Source organism: Lottia gigantea, assembly GCF_000327385.1.
Source record: "Lottia gigantea unplaced genomic scaffold LOTGIsca_36, whole genome shotgun sequence".
Lineage (NCBI taxonomy): Eukaryota > Metazoa > Mollusca > Gastropoda > Lottiidae > Lottia > Lottia gigantea.
In genome coordinates this window covers 1211389-1217870 of record NW_008709220.1, presented here as the reverse complement: position 1 = coordinate 1217870, position 6482 = coordinate 1211389, and positions in this window count along the sequence as shown.

The following is a 6482-nucleotide window of genomic DNA, read 5'->3' as shown; positions in this document are numbered from 1 at the left end:
TAGAAACATCATGGTTTTTATTATCCCAATTCATTCATTCGTCTGATTAGTTATTCATTTGTTTACTCTCTGACATTAAATTATGCTGGTTTTATTCATTCTTGTCCATAATAATCAGATTATCTCCCGTTTGTTTACCAACTGACAGTAATTTTCAATCTGATTTTTAAAAATATTATATTCACGCGCAGACTACTTTAAAATTAGTGATAATAAAATAATGATAACTGGTTTGAAAGGTCTGTCACATTGCTTGAAATTTGAATACAAATGTTCATAAATTTATCTTTTGTGAAAATGGATTTTCATAGGTATGAAGCAGTGTAACAAGCAGACGACATTATATTAGTGATCATAAAATATTGAATACTGATATTGACAAGTATATCACAACTCTAAAGATTTGAATAACTTTCCTAATTTTATCTTTTTGAATATGGATTTTAATAGGTAAGGGTTTGACAGACATATTGACAAGCAAACCTCATTATAATAGAGGTCGTAAAATAATGTATATCAATTCAGGGATCGTGAAATATTGAAAACCGGGTTTGAAAGATATGCCACATTTCTTGAGATTTGAATAATTAGTTTCGAAAATTTTATCCTTTTGAATATATAGATTTGGTAGGTAAAGGTCTGACAGACATATTTTCATGCAGATTACTATTTTGATGGGGGTTGTAAAATAATGGGTACCACTTTAGAAATGTCACATGTCTAACGATTTCAATAATAATTTCCTTAATTTCAACTTTGTGAATTTGGATTCTGTTAGGTATGAGTCAGTTTTCTCACAATTTACTGCCAGGGTTCGTAAAATATCGAAAACTGGTTTTGAAAAGTATACCACTCTTCTTGAAATTGAGTACTAATTTTCCTCAAATTAATACCTTTAATAATTAAATTATATTTTGGTTCATAAGATACATAAGATACATAAGATACATAAGATTCATTAGATACATAAGATACATAAGATACATTAGATACATAAGATACATTAGATACATAAGATACATTAGATACATAAGATACATAAGATACATTAGATACATAAGATACATAAGATAATTAAGAAGAATATTTTTCCTTCTTTTAATTCTAACAACTTTTATTAATCTGTTAACAATTGATTTTTTTTTATTTTGCGAATATACATGTATGTAAAAATCAGCCACTATCGAACGCCTTTATAAATATGATGGGAATTTAGTTATTAGCTATTCGAGATCAATTTTGAAAGATGACAATATCACACAAGCTCCTGTCGTGTCATCAATTTGACAGCGTATTGATGTCTTACTTACTATACTATTAACACATTGTAGTAAAAAAGAGGGGTGGAAAATGCATCCTTGTCTTACGCCCTCATTTTCAGACTTTTTTCATGGGAAGAAATCCGATATCTGCCTGTCATTTTCGGTACAAAATCACAATACATAAGTCGTCAATCGTCTGGTTTGTCACTAGGATATTTTCGATCTGTAAAAGTACAAACCATGGACAGACAAAAGTAGGTCTTCTTCAAATTTGCATGCATTGTGTTCAAGTAAATATACATATTTGAAAACACAAAGGCGAAATAATGAATCAAAACTACATACATTTTAAGTATCGTCCCTAAAAAACCCATTGTATTCAAAGTAGCTTTGCGCCATTTTATCAAAGTAAGATTTTTTTTTTTAAAAAGTGTGTCTGAAGGAAACTGTGCATCGGAGTCCAATAATTGCAGGAAATTAAATTAGATTATTTATTTCTTATATTTCATATCTCTCAAAAGTTATTGTTATCTGATAACGCTCAATTATTTATACCCACGTTTTAGCTTTTCATATAAGAGCACTTTTAAGAAGATAAGACTTGAGACAAACAAAAAATGAGATGCGTTTGTTAAAATTATCTATAATTTTGACTGATTGATCTGATCTCTTATCTAACGGAAATCGAGAAGTCGAAGTATAATTATTTCTCTCAGGTCACAAGGGTAGAGTTCGCTAGAAATTATTTTTTAAACCATATGAACTTATTACTTGTATGAGATGCTCAGTGGAAAATTTCAATTCTGACGTTTGATCCTTGAGCGGTAAAAAGAAAAACACATTGAATAACAATTAAAGGATAAAAAAAATACGTATTTTTTGATTCATTCATTTAAAAAAATAAAACGAAAACCGCGGTAAAACTTATATTTTCTTCTTCACATGGTTGTTTGTGATAATTTTTTTTTTGGATTAAAAATCTCCAAAAACTAATGACCCAACCATGAGAGTAAAAGGCAGATGCACAGATAGGTTCCAAAAATACTTTGCTGACTATGTATTGATAACGTAAAGACCCGAGACGCGTGCTAGTTTGAAATAATCCTTTATATAGGTTTGAATTGACTCTACATCAAACACGAAAAGGGACGCATGGCTCTATTTCAAACTCGTTTTAAGATGACGTTTTGAAATTATATTAGAAGTTTTTATCATCAAAACAGGCACGTTGTTGTTAGTAAAATACGCTTCAAAAAGATGGAAATTGAACAATCTTAAAATTTCAGACTGAAATGACTGTTTTCTGTTTTTTTAACTTGTTAAAAATAAGGTAAATATTGTTTTAAGGCGCAGGCTGCTAAAAACCAACTTTCAAATTCAATTAAACCACAATTAGTTATAATCATAGGGATTTTTTTCACATTAAAGAAGGCGGTTTGAAAAGAGGTGCTAAACTTTTTTAATCCAAGAAATGTCCGCTTTTGTTTCAAACTTGCTAAAAGTTATGTCAATATTATCTGAAGGCACGAGTTTAAAAAAGATTATTTATTTCTTCATTTGAAATAATGACCACTTTCGTCAAGTTAACTTTTTTATCGGAAGCACTTAAGGTACAATATGGTTTTAAAACGGACGTTTTTCATTATTTCTAACAATTAAACACTAATATAAAACAGTATACAGTTAAAACAAAACTGTTTTGAACTTGCCGACATCAATAAATCACAGATGTTAAGTGGTGAACGAAAACATGGTCCTTAATAGGAGCACTGACTAAGGTCGCAAGTTAAGGATTTAAGTAAGTAAGTACTTAGCGCGTTATGTCCAATGTAGAAAATAATGAAATACAGCACATCAGGTGGAATTTAGGCGGAAGCTTTAATTTTACACACGTTTTTTTGTAACATGCATGTTAAACTACAATTCACCCACAAACGTTTTAACTATTGAATAGAATAATATTGGTTAACTTATTGAAAAACAGTGGTGTCAATAACGCTCCTTGCTGTCGACCATTTTTATATTTTTTATTTTCCAATAGATTGGCAATTTTACACTTTTTAACCCTAAATTTATTCTAATAATTTCTTAATTATTATTCTGACCTCCGATTATTCAAATTTAGTAGAATTGACAACTTTGAGAATCAAAATGATATTCAAATACATACTTGGTGAGACGTAAATAAATAAATAAATACTTTGATAACGATTCAGAAAGATTAGAATTAAGAATTGTAATGTGTCAATAATATTTGAAAAACTTCCACTCTTCTGCCAATTTGATGATAGATATTTAAAACTTATGTTCTCGTCTTGTAACCAAAACCTTATGGTTCTTTTGGTTATTATTGTCTATGACCCAGGCCGGTGATTTTGTAGAAAAGACGCCCAATATCAGCATAGAAATTTAAATTTTGAAATAAGGGCAAGTCGATGATGAGAAGTAAAAGACGTATACTTATCCGACTTCTGTTACTACGTCAATTGTTAGTTACCAGTATAGGAATTGAAATGAGGCATACCCATGGTGTTTATATGTTTGAATTAATTTTCAGTCTTAAATACTAATTATTATTCAATTAACCTTTGACACTGATTTCAATTGATTGACATTTGAGACAATTATAGTCTTTAACTCTTTCAACGGCAGAAATTAAAATTCATATCATGATTAAATATTGTCACTTAACCCTCGAGACGGGAAGAGCTCTTGTCAATTAGCCCGATTGGATAAAGAAAAGTAGGACGTAAAACTCCATTTCATCAATGCCATGACATAATTCTATAAATTAATCCGATCAGTAATCGTGGTATTAAGGGTTAATACAATAATGAGAGTACCCTATAATTAAACCTGTCATTACGGCCATTGAACCTGTCTATTACGACCAACATATCATACAGTAAGAAGTGTCATAACTGGATTATGAAATGCCATCACTGAGGAAAGATGTTTGGGGATGATTAATGATTGAGTTCCAGCTGTCTGTCGAAGATTTTGATGAGAAAGTTATAATTTCTGAAGAAAGTTGAAATGCATCTGAATTATTAATGGTGGGAAAAGGGTTAAATATACCTGACAGGTGCCCGATACGGACAGTGAAGAAACTGAAAATTCTATTTTAATTTTATGACAATTCTAATAGTATTTGGTGTGACACGAATTTAAATGAAAGTTACGTTCCCTGCGTTTCAATTTCAATGACTCGAAGCCATGACTACCGAAACAAGTTGACATTTTAGGAAGTCAGCAAAGTAAAAATAACTATGAACATTTAAAAGTCAATTTTTTCAAAGTCATTTCAAGGATAAGGAGGCATAATGAAATGAAATTAATACAGTAATCAGATATCAGGACAGTGGCGGGGCCAAAGGGGGGGGGGGGGGGAGGCAGAAGCAAGTTTTTCGGGCAAAAATCTCATAAATAGGTTAGAGATTAGGTCAATCTCAGATATCTCGCCCCCTCGGACATAAACTTCGCTCCGCCACTGAATCAGGGTGTATTGGTAATGGTGCTGCAGTAAACATCAGGTATATCATTCTAATCAATGAGGAGGTTTGTAATAGGGATCGGGTTGTTAAATTAGTTGGTCTTCTGGGTTAGTGTTGGGGATTGCAATAAAGATCTGGGATATAAAACTCGATAGTGAAAATATAGGGACGTGTTGGGTGCCTGTACGGGTCAGGTTTAGGGGTTGCAATAAAGATCTGGGATATAAAACTCGATAGTGAAAATATAGGGACGTGTTAGGTGCCTGTACGGGTCAGGTTTAGGGGTGGCAATAAAGATCTGGGATATAAAACTCGATAGTGAAAATATAGGGACGTGTTGGGTGCCTGTACGGGTCAGGTTTAGAGGTTGCAATAAAGATCTGGGATATAAAACTCGATAGTGAAAATATAGGGACGTGTTAGGTGCCTGTACGGTTCAGGTTTAGGGGTTGCAATAAAGATCTGGGTGTTCAATGTACGATCTATATATTCTAGGAACGAAGTACGGGCCTTCTGAGTCAGTGATTGCAATAAAAATCTGGGTGTAAAACTCGATGAGTCGTGAAATATGAATATGACAGAAGACAGTCAGATAAATGAACCGTATTAAATTAACCCTTTGTTTCCCAAACAGCTGTTGTCTATATCAATGTATTCAACAATAGAGAACAGGATTGGTACAACCTAGGGTTAATTCTATAATACACTATCGACAGGTGGGCAGGTTACCTTACCCCCCGAGTCTTACCCTCATCAGGTCACCAGCCCTGGGAATATTTTTATTTTTGGAGGGAAATATGAAAACAAACAGGTAGTAATCTCAGTTGTGGGAAAATTGAGAAAATTTTACTGACGAAATATGGTGGTTGATAAATTCTAATTGTTTTTTAACAACCAAATTATTAGTACATGTGTATGTTTAATCTGACAAATAATTTACGATTCCTACCATATTTCGTTTTCGAATTCAGAAAACATTCTGTCTGCATAATCCTTCTCCAGATTCTAATAATATTCAGGAAGTTTAAATAAAATAGGGGCCGGCAAAGGTTTTTAGAAATAAGAATAGGGGGTTACCGGTGGATGGAGATAGGGGTACGCTCTAGAATAACAGAATAAACAAGCTAGGTACAAAATATATTAGGGCATGTGACAGTATTTTTGGGGAGGAGAAGGGTGTATGACAAGGTTCCGTGAGCGCAACGCGTAGTGCATTTTTAACCAAAACATTCTTGACACCAAACTAGACAAGATTCCAACAGTTTCAAATTTTGACACCTTTACAAATTCTCGCCATGATCAACATTTTTTATTTGAATCACAAATTTGATATTTCCTGCATGTTCAAGATTTCGTGGGCATTTTTTTTATTTTTAATGTTTTATTTGACGGCCGGGGTGACGGAGTATTGTCCCCACACCCTGGGAGAAAATATACAAACTAATTTACCGGTAGGGTGAGGTCTATTGTCATTCTGTCACCAAAAACATATTGTATAGTCTCTGGATTGTGTTTTTCTCTGCAGGGAGTCGACGAGGCTGTTTGTATGCTTAGTAAATATCTGTCACGGTTATTATTTACGTGCAGGGTATATTTGCTTATTGTTTGCAAAGCCCCGTTTCTCAAAGACAATGTCGGTGACCTTAGCCATTGCTTTCGTTTAAATACACCCTAACACCAATTTTGTCGTATAAGCCCCTGGTATTCCTTCAATGTAAAGTTCTAT